At 45.7% G+C, this 14,967-nt stretch overlaps 1 protein-coding gene across 1 annotated transcript in view; it reads right to left on the bottom strand.

The window, feature by feature from the left end:
• Positions 1-5,161: 5,161 nt before the first annotated feature.
• CDK5RAP2 (CDK5 regulatory subunit associated protein 2) overlaps positions 5,162-14,967 on the bottom strand; it is a 189,705-nt gene continuing 179,899 nt past the window's right edge. The window contains exon 34 of the mRNA XM_063144884.1: positions 5,162-5,223. The gene's annotated coding sequence lies outside the window, so the exon portion shown is untranslated. The remainder of the gene's footprint in view (positions 5,224-14,967) is intronic.

Here is a 14,967-nt window from a genome sequence, read left to right as displayed (position 1 = left end):
GCCTGGTGAGGTTGTGGCCTCTCCCACACTAGAGGCCTTCAAGAGGCAGCTGGACAACCATCTGTCAGGGATGCTTTAGGATGGATTCCTGCATTGAGCAGGGGGTTGGACTCGATGGCCTTGTAGGCCCCTTCCAACTCTGCTATTCTATGATATGATTCTATGATTCACACCCCCACCAAAGTCAGAGCAACCAGCCTCCATTGGAGGGGGGTTTCTGGGGAGTAGGTAGTACTGGAATCAGGATCTTCCATAGGGGAGCGGGGTTGCCAACTTTTTTTATTGGCAACAACTTAGCGCCTCTGTATTTTCCCGGAACGCCTAACCTTTATTTATTTTATTAAAATATTTGTATCTCATCGTATATAACTGGGATCTCAGGGCGGTGTCCAGATAAAATCAGAGCAATGAATATACACAGCTAAAATGTATTAAATCGTTAACAAACTAAAACCAACAGAAAAGTTTAGGAGCAAAAAAGAACAATTAAAAACAACCAAAATCGTGTGCAGCCTTGGAGAATTCAGCTTTCAAAGGGTTTCATAATAAGCCGTGTTTTAACTTGGCGCCAAGGTGAACCCAGCGTCGGTGCCAGTCAGGTCTCCAAGGGGAGGGTATTCCACAACCAGGGTGCCACCACAGAGAAAGTCCCGTCACACCTTTGCACCATGGAGGAAGAGGAAGAGCAGCTGGTGACAATGGCAGTGAGCAGTATGGCAGGATGACCACTGAGGAAGTCCTAACCTCAACCATCTGGATCTGGCACCGGCCGGGCAGAGTAACGTCACTGACATGAAACATGGATGCTGAAACGCCACTTGTACGAAATGGGTTAACGCCATCCTCATTTGCATATTGATTTCTCCTTTTAGTAATTATCTGCAAAAAGTCAAATATTTGCTTTATCTCATAATTCAATTTTGGAGATGCCTCTGGGATTCAAATTAACTCTCTTGTAATATCTTCATTGAGAAAGAAGATTAATTATGCTTACAAGGAACCTAATTTCACTTATCAGACCTTTAATGTTTCAGGGATCAGTAATGCATTTAAAATTTAGGATTAAAAGGGTGATCTGTTTCCATTTGCTTGGCTTTTTTAATATTTGCCATTATTTTTATGCTTGTGATTTTCTCTCTCTCTCTCTCTCTCTCTCTCTCTCTCTCTCCACTCCCCAAGCCACCACATGCAGTTTCCTTCCAAGTAAAATTAAAATATCAATTATGAAGGAAATAAACATTATATATTGACATTAGAGATTATGCTTCTGGTGTTTTAAGAGTGCATAAAATGGCAGTTGTGAATGAAGTATAAATTTAGAATTACCAATGCTTGAACTGGGCTCTCCCAGAATAATTATTTTCATTTACTGAATAATCTCTCTCTCTCTCTCTCTCTCTCTCCTCTTTCTTTTTTCATGGAAACCCACCCAGGATTCCTGCTACGATCAGGGATGTCCATCACTGGGGAATCTGGCCCATTTGAGGCCCGACAGATTCCTGCAGCATCCCAATTTGGCTGCATTTCCCAAAATCTGGGAACTTTTTCAGGTTTCTCCTTCCCCTTCCATAAAAAGCAATTCAAAATTATGAAAATTTTGGCTGGGATTTGCATAAGAGCCATAAGAAAGTATCAATGACTTCCACAGGGCCCTGCTGATCTCTCCATTCATGGTGTGTGTGTTTTTTCAACCAGGCTTCTACTAGATCCCCTTTCAAACAAAGGACACACAGCCACCTTCTGGGGCTTGCATCTAGGCACCCAAAGAACAGAAAACCAAAGTCTGCTGGGTGTGGAGAAAATGGATAGGGAAACATTTTTCTCTCCCTCTCTCAAGATATAAGAACCCATTGGGGGCCATCCTATGAAGTGGGAGATTCAGGATAGGTAAGAGGAAGGTTTTTTTGTGTGTTTTCACATGGCACATAGTTAAACTATGGAATCCGCTACCACAAGATGTAGTGATGGCCATCAATTTGGATGGGGGTTTAAAAGGGGGTTGGACAATTTCCTGGAGGAGAAGGACTACTAGTCCTGATAGCTACATGCTACCTCCATTAGCAGAGGTGGTATGCCTATGTACACCAGTTGTTGGGGAACATGGGTGGGAGAGTGCTGTTCCACTCCTGTCCTACGTTTCCGTAGGCAGCTGGTTGGCCACTGTGCGAACGGAATCCTGGACTAGATGGACCCTGGGTCTGATCCAGCAGGGCTCATAGAATCATAGAATCAATCTTTATTGCTTGTTAGCCAAATAGGCCAATCGCAAACAAATACAATAGTAGCAAAATAACATATTAACATAATAGCATGTCCATACACCATCATAGAATCATGGAATAGCAGAGTTGGAAGGGGCCTACAAGGCCATCGAGTCCAACCCCCTGCTCAATGCAGGAATCCACCCTAAAGCATCCCTGACAGAGGGTTGCCCAGCTGCCTCTTGAAGGCCTCTAGTGTGGGAGAGCCCACAACCTCCCTAGGTAGCTGATTCCATTGTCGTACTGCTCTAACAGTCAGGACGTTTTCCTGATGTCCAGCTGGAATCTGGACTTTAGTCCATGTCCTGCACTCTGGGAGGATCGAGAAGAGCCCGTCTTATGCCTGTATTTCCAAATGCCATGTATTATCCATTGGCTATTAGTTACGGCAATTGGGAAGGCTGTTGGTTCTCTTTCTCGTCTTTAAATGACTTCTCTACTTCCATTAAGTCATGTTAACATTTATTCATTTTAAATTGGCCTATGGCAGAGAGAAGTCCCCTCCACCATATATCCACAGTGTTAAATAGCCTCTCTCTCTCTCTCTCTCTCTCTCTCTCTCTCTCTCTCTCTCTCTCTCTCTCTCTCTCTCTTTGTCCTTTTACAGAATTCATTTACAGCTTTGGCCAATTTGTCACTTATTAACATAGGGACTAGAAGATTGCACTGGATTGGATCCAGCTGCAAAGTGCTTACTTTGATAGAGGCTTTGGCCAGTATAAATCACTGTAGGGGCATCTCTCGGGGCCCTATCCTTTAGGGTGACCATAGGAGAAGGAGGACAGGGCTCCTGTATTTTTAACAGTAATGTAGAAAAGGGAATTTCAGCAAGTGTCAATTGAAGAGGGTGAAACTCCCTCTTCATCACAACAGTTAAAGATACACTAGCTATAGTAGAGTGGCCGGATACAAAAGAGGGCAGCTTTAACTGTTGTGATGAAGAGGGAATTTCACCCTCTTCAATTGACACCTGCTGAAATTCCCTTTTCTACATTACTGTTAAAGATACAGGAGCCCTGTCCTCCTTTTCATGTGGTCACCCTAAATACTATCCTTACTGTAGAAATGCCAGGGCCCTGGCCACATTCTTCAGGGACTCATGCTCTGAGAGCCATGAGCCCCAAACATCTGCTGTGGCTTGCATTGAAACCTACCCTGGAGAAGAATTTCTGGCTTAACCCCCCCATCTCCCCCCCCCCCAGAAGATCCTTTGTTTGACTTGGTGCAGCTGATTTTACGGCAAACATTTCCTGTTCAGGGAGAGATTCCTCTTGGCTGCAGGGATCCTGCATTGAGCAGGGGGTTGGACTCGATGGCCTTGTAGGCCCCTTCCAACTCTGCTATTCTATGATCTATGATCTGGACAGCTTCCATGCTGTCCCTGACTATCCATTTGGGGAGGAGGAGGAGACTCAGATGGGCCCAGAAACGAGTGGACATTTCCTGCGTTTTTGTCCTGACTTCGCAGCCAGTCCGACGTATCCCACAGGTGTCTTGCCCATCACTCTAACTGTGGGGTAAGGCAACCTGGTGCCCTCCAGGTGTTCTGGGCCACAACACCCAGAAGTTGTCCATCGATGATGCTGACCTGGACTTATGGGAGCTGAAGTCCAAAACGACAGGAGGATGCCAAGTTGCCTGTTAATCTGACACTAAAGGAACTGAATAATTTTGTAAACAAAGGAATGAAGAGGATGATTATTATTATTATTATTATTATTATTATTATTATTATTATTATTTATTTGTATCCCACCTTTTGCCAATGCTGGGACTTAAGGCAGCTTTAAAAAATGAAAACATATAAAGTTTAAACCTATAAATAGAAATATACGAAAGTTAAAAATATAATTAAATGCATTTCAATATTAAAACATTTAAAATACACAACAATTTTAAGAGTCCTAGCCATAGACAGAGGTCCGGATTATTCGCCAAACGCCTGCTAGAGCAAATTTTATTTTCCTGCCTCTGAAAGCACATCAAAGGGGGAGGCAGTCTGGAAGAGGGTTCCAGAGCACTGGAGCAGCCACCGAGAAGGCCCTCTCCTGCGTTCCCACCAGGCATGCCTGTGAAGGTGGTGGGACCGAGAGAAGGCCTTCCCCTGAAGATTCAAATTGAAGATGGTTAATTTGATGTGGAATGATTTGAATGTGGGTTTTGGGGAGGCCTACCAGAAGATCTCCTAAATGAGCCCAGACTTCTGATCTAAGCATGAGTGCAATCATTGTTCAAAGAAGGTTCTCAGAGATGATCCAAAAATGATAAGGAACCAACATGTCATCAGTGATAACAGGGACATGCTTATATAGGGTGGCTAGGTGTCCTGCTTTACAAAGCGCAGTCCTCTCTTTGAAGGCCCCCTATTTTAAGGGTTGTCCAGTCCCGGTCTAGTTTGAAGATCAAGGACTCTAAGAAGGGAGAACAAAGGGACTTTGGAAGTGCCCATCTGCAGGTAGCATCACCTGGGCAGAAGACTGGGCAGCAGGGAAACAGCTCACCTGGTAACCACCCAATAATAATTGTGAGCTATACAATTATTGTTCTATTTAAATAAAAGTCATTACCGACAAATCTGCATGTCTAAATTCGCATATTTATACTCTATGCAAACCTGTGTCCACCTTTGGGGATTGATGATCAAGTGGCCACCCTATGCACTCAATGCACCAGTACAGATACTAAGGATTGGTGCCCAACTGCAACCCTCAACACACACCCCTACAAATTGCCATCTTTGCTGGTTCCTTCAAACACCTTAACTTGTAGGGATGTACAGATTTTATCAAACCTCTTCCACCTGTGATTCATTGATGGTCACGTGCCTTTGGTTCCATCGTCCACTCACTGACAGGATCAGACGCTTTTTCCCCGTTTCTGGAATTTGCGCAAATTCGCACTTGCGCAAATTCACAAATCCTCCCCAGATGCGCAAATCCCATGTCCATTTTCATTCTTGAGCCTATGGGGCAAATATGTATTTGAAGGAACGCCTCCTCCTATATGTACTTGCCCGGACCTTAACATCATCCACAGGGGTCCTTCTCCGTGAGCCCCTGCCAAAGGAAGTGAGGCAGGTGGCTACTAGGAGGAGGGCTTTCTCCGCTGTGGCACGCCGGTTGTGGAATGAGCTCCCCAGAGAGGCCCGCCTGGCGCCTACACTGTACTCCTTTCGTCGCCAGCTGAAGACCTCTTTATTCTCTCAGTATTTTAACACTTAATTTTAACTTAACTTTAATTTTTACTGTTCTAATTCTGTATTTCAATCTTACATCAATTTTTGCTGCATGGTTTTATTCTGGTTGTGCTTTTTATACTGTATTTTGTATCTGTGTTTTTAAACTGTTGGTTATTTTATTATGGTTTTAATTTTTGTGAACCGCCCAGAGAGCTTCGGCTATTGGGCGGTATAAATATGTAATACATAAATAAATAAATATTTTGGGCTGGTTTTTTTCCCCCCACTGTTTTACCTAATGTGTTTTTTATGACTGCACCTGCATAAAATTCTGGAAAGTAAAAAAAAAAAATAGTCTGCAAGTCTGCAGAATGCATGGAACTCAGGAAACTCCAGTCAGCTCCGGTATCTGTGGGTCAGATTCCTAGAAATCTGAAATCATTTCATAGATTTCATAGAATCATACAGTTGGAAGGGGCCTAACAAGGCCATTGAGTCCAACCCCCCACTCAGTGCAGGAATCAATGTACATGGGGTTCCCTGGTAGTCACCCTTCCAGAAACTGAACAGGCCTAGACCTGCTTAGCTTCATCAAGTTTGCAGCATCCAATGCCATCACACAAGGGCCATTGCTAGACGAGGCCCGGTGTGAGGCCCAGTCTCCCTCCTGTGCATCTAGATGATGCACAGGGGATTCCGGGCTCAGGCCGGGCTAAGACCTCACTTGAACTGGCATAAGCGGATTTGCTTATAGCCCAGTTTTTCCAAGTCTAGCAACTTCCGTGGCTTTTCCCAGCTGCTTGCTTACTCGTGAGTAGCCAGGAGAAGCCACAGACTGGGCACAGCGCTCCATAGGACCGCTGCGCCCATTGGGCCGGGGGGGAATCATGGGGGGGGAGATGGGGGCCGGGGGAAAGACCGACCAGGCAGGAGAGAGGGGGGGGAAAGCAGGCACGGGCATCGGGGACGGGGGGCGGGGGGAGAAGAGCGGGCATGGGCACGGGCATCGGGATGGGGGGTGGGGGGATAAGAGCGGGCACAGGAATCGGGGACGGGGGCAGGGGGCAGGGGGAGAAGAGTGGGCATGGGCATCAGGGACGGGGGCAGGGGGAGAAGAGCGGGCATGGGCAACGGGGACGGTGGGCAAGGGAGAAGAGCAGGCACAAGCACGGGCATCGGGGATGGGGGGCAGGGGGAGAAGAGCGGGCATGGGCACGGGCATCGGGGACAGGGCGGAGGGAGAAGAGCGGGCACTTACCGTCCCAGCGGTGTGCTCCTGCACACATGGTCCTTTAAGGGGGGGAAATGGCGGACACGACGGGGCTTCCCCTTGCCCCATCGCATGTTGACGTGTGGAAAAGGGCGACGGTGCGCGCTAGTTGGAGCGCGCCGTCGCCCCGACTCCCGGCCGGATATTAGGTAGGTCTAGCAAGGCCCCAGATCTTGATTCCATTGTGGATCTGTCCAATATCCCAAGGTCTACTTTTTCTATGAAACCTTCGGCACAACTTCATAATTCTCACCTCCTACTATAATTTACCCTAAAGACTTGCAGCTGAGCTAATAAACCTTCTTCCTCTGCTAACCAAAGCGAGGAAGAAGAAGGCAAAAGGAATCTCCCCTGTCATGGTTTAGAATGTAGACATCATTGGGGTAAGATTTTATCTGGTCCAGACTGGGGTAGGAATGTACCTTATTTGCGCCTCTCAAACCTGTACACAAACTGGAATGCACCGGCATGCCAAATTCTGGCACAAACTTTTCAGAACATTTGCAATGTAGTACTCAATTCAAAAATAAATGAATAAATATATAAAATACATGTGCATGTAAGTGTGTATGTTCAGGAAATGTGTACATTAGGGGGAAGGCACACACAACGATGAACTGTGTTAGGGTGGTGGGGGGAACACTTGCAAAAAGTGTGCACACCGGGGGAAATGCATAAAATGATGCATATAATAGGAGAAACACACATCAACATGCATATTAAGTTTGGCGCGGACACTTTTTTTTTTTTTTTTTTTTGGTTTCGACCTCATTTGTTAACTGATGCGGAAAGATCCCCAAACAAACTTTCATTTGGTAAAGTGAGGGGGATTCTACATGCGCCCATGCGCTCCCAGTGCGCCCCCAAAGCGATCATGTAACTTGCCTGGAGAAGAGACGAGAGAGCAAGGCGGAAGAAGGCGGGGTCCGCCGAGCTCTCCGACCCGGCCGGCGAGGAGGAAGGTGGGTGGCGGCGGCGGCGGCGGCAAGGACGCCTCTTCCTCGTCTCTTCGAAAAGCAAGCTACACGATCGCTTTGGGGGCGCACTGGGGGCGCATGGAAGCACCCTCAGTACGACGTGTGGAATCCCCCTGAGACACTGACTGAAACAGAAACTGACAGATTTGCCCATTGTAGCTGAAATCCCGCCAAACGTCTGGTTGGGAAAAGGAATTCTGGCTGGATTCAGGCTTTCTCTTCCCCCACCCCTCCACCCGCCAAACTCCTATGAATCCGTTGCTTAGTAAGATCTGAAGTTATTTAGCCAACCATGCATGCCGCTAACCTCCAGCACGCCCTGTGAGACTGAGATCGTCATTATCTTTAAATCCAAACCCAGCATATTCTCTTCTCTTCTTTGGCAACGGAGGGGGGCGGGCGGGGAAACACACCCACCCACCGCATTTAAATGGTCTCCTCCGCCGTCCTTTCCTTTTTGTCATTATTACACTGGAGTTTTCTCTCTTTAGATTAGATTAGAATTGAATCGGGATGGGAGAAATTGAATTTGTACAGTTCCCTAATCAAACCATCTTCAAACAGGAGACGTTGCTGAACTTTTCTAGTAGCAATTACCCTGCCCTCTTGTGAGAGCTCCCTGTTGATGACAACGCTGGGAATGAAAACGCGCCGCTGAAAGGGATTTCTAATTCAGAAAGCGTGCAGCTACAATACAGGAGCCGATTCACTGAAGTGGAGAGAACGTGCCGCATTTCCACTTGCTAAAATATCTTTGGATCTGGTTATTTGCTGCTCATCCCACTGTTTCATGTTGCAGGGCTATGACTTCTGGAAGAATCCGGCTACAATTCTCTCCAACGGTGCAATCCAATGCACAAAACTCAAAGGGATTGACATCTGCGTAAATACGATGGCGATTGAAGAGGCATAGAATCATAGAATCATAGAATCGCAGAGTTGGAAGGGGCCTACAAGGCCATCGAGTCCAACCCCCTGCTTAATGCAGGAATCCACTCTAAATCATCCCTGACAGACGGTTGTCCAGCTTCCTCTTGAAGGCCTCTAGTGTGGGAGAGGCCACAACCTCCCTAGGTAACTGATTCCATTGTCGTACTGCTCTAACAGTCAGGAAGATTTTCCTGATGTCCAGCTGGAATCTGGCTTCCTGTCACTTGAACCCATTATTCCATGTCCTGCACTCTGCAAGGATCATGAAGAGGTCCTGGCCCTCCTCTGTGTGACAACCTTTCAAGTATTTGAAGACTGCTATCATGTCTCCCCTCAGTCTTCTCTTCTCCAGGCTAAACATGCCCAGTTCTTTCAGTCTCTCTTCATAGGGCTTTGTTTCCAGACCCCTGATCATCCTGGTTGCCCTCCTCTGAACACGCTCCAGCTTGTCTGCATCCTTCTTGAATTGTGGAGCCCAGAACCTTGGCCTATAATTGAGTTAGATCCTACTGGGACCACTGTGTATATGGTACAGTCTGGTTTTGACTAAGGATGAGGCAGAATTTCATTTGGTCCACATATTTCAGTGAACACTTCCAATTAGCACTTCCCAGACTAACATATGGAATGGAATGCATTTATCCTTCAGATGACACACTTCTCCAAATTTTGTAACGCTGCCCTAAATTCCAAAAGTGCTTAAAGAAATGCATATATTAGACGAAATTGCACAGAAATATATATATATATGAGAAAGGGTGTGTACAAAAATCCATTCTTTGGCAAAACTGCATACAAAATGAATGTTAGAAATCTGAACAGAACAGTCCAATTCTCACATATTGAGCAAGACTGAGTACCAGTGAAGATTGAGTACCTGTGAAACTGACATTGACCAGAAACAGACTAATAATTCATTTTTACTGTTGCTTTTTTATTTCCATCCTTACTTTTTATTATTGTTGTTATTATTTCACTGTGGCAGGATCTACACGACTTCCTTATAATGGTCTTGAAGTGGACTGACAACTGTTGGGGCCCATTGACACATTCTACATACCATTTTCAAACCGCTTTCATAGCTCCTGCTTGGCGTAGATATGGCCTGTGGTTTATGTGCTTTCTGTATATCAGCTTGGGAGGCAGCTTTTTAGTCTTTCAAATCCATCAATAAACCAATAAATAAAATCAAGGGATCAAAAGGTTGCTCTTGATAATGGCCAACTGTCATCTTGGCTGCCGTCAAGTAATTCATCATGACTTTCACAGTAGTTTGATCTACTGTGTGATTAAGATAGCAATCCAATCCCAGACTGCTCCAGTTATAGGAAGTCAGATTCCAGCTGGACATCAGGAAAAACTTCCTGACTGTTAGAGCAGTACGACAATGGAACCAGTTACCTAGGGAGGTTCTGGGCTGTCCCACACTAGAGGCATTCAAGAGGCAGCTGGACAACCATCTGTCAGGGATGCTTTAAGGTGGATTCCTGCATTAAGCAGGGAGTTGGACTTGATGGCCTTACAGACCCCTTCCAACTCTACTATTCTATGATTCTAAGCTGCATATGGTAATAGGCGGCCTTTAGAGTAGTTGCTAGGCTCAGTCTTTGCCCAGGATGCCGTCTATTTCTCCTGGTTCTCCCAGCACATGGGAGATGATTTACTGAAATTGTTATAGATCATAGATCACAAGCTGAATATGAGCCAACAATGTGATATGGCTGCAAGAAAGGCAAATGCTATTTTGGGCTGCATTAATAGAAGTATAGCTTCCAAATCGCGTGAGGTCCTGGTTCCTCTCTATTCGGCCCTGGTTAGGCCTCATCTAGAGTATTGCGTCCAGTTCTGGGCTCCACAATTCAAGAAGGACGCAGACAAGCTGGAGCGTGTTCAGAGGAGGGCAACCAGGATGATCAGGGGTCTGGAAACAAAGCCCCATAAAGAGAGGCTGAAAGAACTGGGCATGTTTAGCCTGGAGAAAAGAAGATTGAGGGGAGACATGAGAGCACTCTTCAAATACTTAAAAGGTGGTGACACAGAGGAGGGCCAGGATCTCTTCTTGATCATTCCAGAGTGCAGGTTATGGAATAACGGGCTGAAGTTAAAGGAAGCCAGATTCCAGCTGGACATCAGGAAAAACTTTCTGACTTTTAGAGCAGTACGACAATGGAACCAGTTACCTAGGGAGGTGGTGGGCTCTCCCACACTGGAGGCCTTCAAGAGGCAGCTGGACAACCATCTGTCAGGGATGCTTTAGGGTGGATTCCTGCATTGAGCAGGGGGTTGGACTCGATGGCCTTGTAGGCCCCTTCCAACTCTGCTATTCTATGATTCTATGCTTACTCCTAGGTAAATGGTGATAGGATGGCAGCATAACTAATATAGTAATTAATAATGAAGCATTATTAACTAAAATTTCCAGAGAAGCCAACTAATCTGATAGACTTACAGAAAATATTTTGTATTACAGGCCACAATCCAATACAAAGTTAATCACTGAAAAGTCTATGTTGAATTGTGGTTGAAGTCTTTTTGCTTTCTGTCTGTCTACCTTTCTTTTTTGGACCTGCACGTCCTCCATAATTCCCACCTGTACATGATGTGGATCTTGATTTTTTGGGAATCCCAGATGCTTAGCAGATGGTAAGCTTGAAGGGGGGGGGAACCCACCAAAGGCAGCAAAATTCTGTGTTCTCGAGCGCTCCTATTCATTTCAATCTGCTGTTTTGCCTCGCGACTAGACTAATAAGCAATTACGCCACCATCTCGAATGCTTATCTGCTGTAAATGCATCTGTCAGCCAGATTCAACATCATCAATAAAGCTGCCAAATCTCTTTATAATTCAATGATATATGCTCTGAGCATCTTTTTGGAATGTAATTTAAAGATTGCCATTCTATGATTCCAACATTATTGTGTTTTGTATCTAAAATACCTCCAGATGGAAACTGAACCGCCGTCCCCATATTGCAGCCGCTTTCGGCCGGCATCCCAAGGCTTTCCTCGCTTTCGGTGTATCTACCGTTGCTAATTGTCCAATCAGAGTTGCAGATGTGATCATCCACATGACGGAGGTAACATGTGCGTTACCTGCAAGGTGGAACGCCTGCGTCACTAACAGCTCTGGGTGCCTCACAAGACGTCTGTGCAAAACCTCTTTGCCACGGACCAATCCTGTTCATTCTACGGAGTTAATTTGTTTTATTTATTTATTTATTTATTTTATTACATTTATATACCGCCCCACAGCCGAAGCTCTCTGGGCGGTTTACAACAATTAAAAATGGTAAACATTAATAGTATACAAAATTTAAAAAACCATCAAAAATGTAAAAAACAGTATAAAAACAACAGTATCCATTTAAAAACAACAGTTCTGGGGTCCATTAAAAACAAACGTAACGTTGTTAAAAGCTGTTAAAATGCCTGGGAGAAGAGAAAAGTCTTGACCTGGCACCGAAAAGATAGCAGCGTTGGCGCCAGGCGAGCCTCATCAGGGAGATCATTCCACAGTCTGGGGGCCACCACCGAAAAGGCCCTGTCCCTTGTTGCCATCCTCCGAGCTTTAAGCGGGCTCTGTTTTGCTGATGCTGAGACTAAGGCCTTAGCTAGACCTAAGGTTTATCCCGGGATTGTCCTGGGGTCATCCCTGTTCATGTAAATGACACACAGGATATCCCGGGATAAACCTTAGGTCTTGCTGCTCTGGAAACATATATTGCATTGTCTCTAGAACCCTTCCTACTTTATTTATTTATTGCATTTATTTATTATTGCATTTATATCCTGCTTTTTTCCTGCAAGGAACTCAAGGCGGCGTACATAATCCTCCTCCTCTCCACTTTATCCTCACAACAACAACCCTGTGAGGTGGGTTGGGCTGAGAGTCTGTGACTGGCCCAAAGTCACCCAGTGGGGTTTCCGTGGCCGAGTGGGGACTAGAACCCAGACCTCCCGACTCCGAGTCCAACACTCTAGCCACTACACCACACTGGCTACTGAAAAGAAACTCTAGGGCAGGGTTAGGTAGCACAATGCCCTGGCAAACCTTCCTTGGCATCCACAGTGTCAGAGATAGTTAAGATGTACAACACCCCACGGCCGTGCCTTAACCATCCCTGACACAGAGACATCCCGGTCCTCTGAATTTTAATTTAATTCTAGTTTTACTGGCTGTTGGGATTGCTTCAAAGCAAAGTGGGAGCCTTTAGCTGATGCCATTGTAATTCCCCATGAATGCCTCTAGTCCTCTGTGACTAGCCATGCCCACCTACAGCTGCCATTTTGTGGTAGCGCTCGGGAGAGTTTCTGTCGGACATTTTTCTGCTTGAACGTCCATAGGATTGTGCCTTTAGAGCCTTGACACCGGACGTCCCGTAAGTGCTGAATAACATGCAGTATTACATTTGCCACTTGCAGTGTCATCAGCGGGTTGTGTGTTATTTTAATTAATCCTAATTGTGGTGGCCTCTAGTTTTTATTTTATTTATTCCTCACCACCCACTGAACAAAATAACCTCCGCCCGTACACTGCAAGCAGCGTCAGGGAAAGGAAATTAAATTTCAAAGAACGCTCCCATTGGCAAAAAGCTCTTTTTTCTGATTACAATATGCAGAAGCAGGGAAGGCATGAACTTCCCCAGTCAAAATAACATTTGACCCCACATTTAGTATTGGTTAGAAACACACACACTAAAGCATGGGACCAGGATACCTGAGAGCACACCTTCTCCCTTACCAACCTGCCCGGTCACTGTGGTCACTGGACGGCTCTTGGTGGTTCCACATTGAACTTGGGCCCAAATAGAGTCATAGAAACGTAGAATAGTAGAGTTGGAAGGGGCCAATAAGGCCATCACACTTGAATGCCTCTAGTGTGGGAGAGCCCACGACCTCCCTAGGTCATTGGTTCCATTGTCAGGAAGTTTTCCTGATGACCAGTCGGAATCTGGCTTCCTGTAACTTGAGCCCGTTATTCCGTGTCCTGCACTCTGGGAGGATCGAGAAGAGATCCTGGCCCTCTTCTGTGTGACAGCCTTTCAAGTCTTTGAAGAGGGCTATCATGTCTCCCCTCAATCTTCTCTTCTCCAGGCTAAACATGCCCAGTTCCTTCAGCCTCTCCTCGTAGGGCTTTGTTTCCAGACCCCTGATCATCCTGATTGGCCTCCTCTGAACATGCCCCAGCTTGTCTGCATCCTTCTTGAAGTGTGCCCAGTTCTTTCAGTCTCTCCTCATAGGGCTTTGTTTCCATTCTGGGTTTTACTCAGAATGAGCCATAACTCTAAAGGAGCTATCCAAGGTGCTGAACGTAGTTGAGCGGTAGGGTTCTTCACCTTGGGTGGCACCTTTTGAGAGTCATAGAAACGTAGAATAGTAGAGTTGGAAGGTGCCTAAAAGGCCATCTAGTCCAACCCCCTGCTCAATGCAGGAATCCACCCTAAAGCATCCCTGACAGGTGGTTGTCCAGCTGCCTCTTGAAGGCCTCTAGTGTGGGAGAGCCCACAACCTGGAGTCCACCAGGAGCAGAGCCTTTAGTGGGTTGGCCCCTTCTCTGTGGAACTCCCTGCTTCCAGCACCTCCTGAAAACAACTCTCTTTCAAGAAGTCTTCTTCAACTGATTAGCCACTGTTTTTCTGGTTCTTCTGTTTTTCTGGTCCTGAAAACAACTCTCTTTCGAGAAGTCTTCTTCAACTAATTAGCCACTGTTTTTCTGGTTCTTCTGTTTTTCTGGTCCTGAAAACAACTCTCTTTCGAGAAGTCTTCTTCAACTGATTAGCCACTGTTTTTCTGGTTCTTCTGTTTTTCTGGTCCTGAAAACAACTCTCTTTCGAGAAGTCTTCTTCAACTGATTAGCCACTGTTTTTCTGGTTCTTCTGTTTTTCTGGTCCTGAAAACAACTCTCTTTCGAGAAGTCTTCTTCAACTGATTAGCCACTGTTTTTCTGGTTCTTCTGTTTTTCTGGTCCTGAAAACAACTCTCTTTCAAGAAGTCATGCAAAATCTTGGAAGACGGGTGAGGTGCCAGATGACTGGAGGAGGGCTAACGTTGTCCCTATCTTCAAAGAGGGCAAAAAGGAGGAACCTGGGAACTACAGACCAGTCGGTCTGACATCCATCCCTGGGAAAATTCTGGAGCAGATTATAAAGAAGTCAATCTTGAAATCAATGCAGTGATTAGTAGAAGCCAACATGGATTTGTCAGGAACAAATCCTGTCGGACTAATTTGATCTCATTTTTTGATCGGGTCACCTCCCTTGTGGACTGTGGGAATGCTGTGGATGTCATATATCTTGACTTCAGCAAAGCTTTTGACAAAGTGCCCCATGATATTCTGATTAACAAACTAGCT

Source organism: Elgaria multicarinata, chromosome 19 (genome assembly GCF_023053635.1).
Source record: "Elgaria multicarinata webbii isolate HBS135686 ecotype San Diego chromosome 19, rElgMul1.1.pri, whole genome shotgun sequence".
Taxonomy (NCBI): domain Eukaryota; kingdom Metazoa; phylum Chordata; class Lepidosauria; order Squamata; family Anguidae; genus Elgaria; species Elgaria multicarinata.
This window is presented reverse-complemented; position numbering and strand designations above follow the sequence as displayed.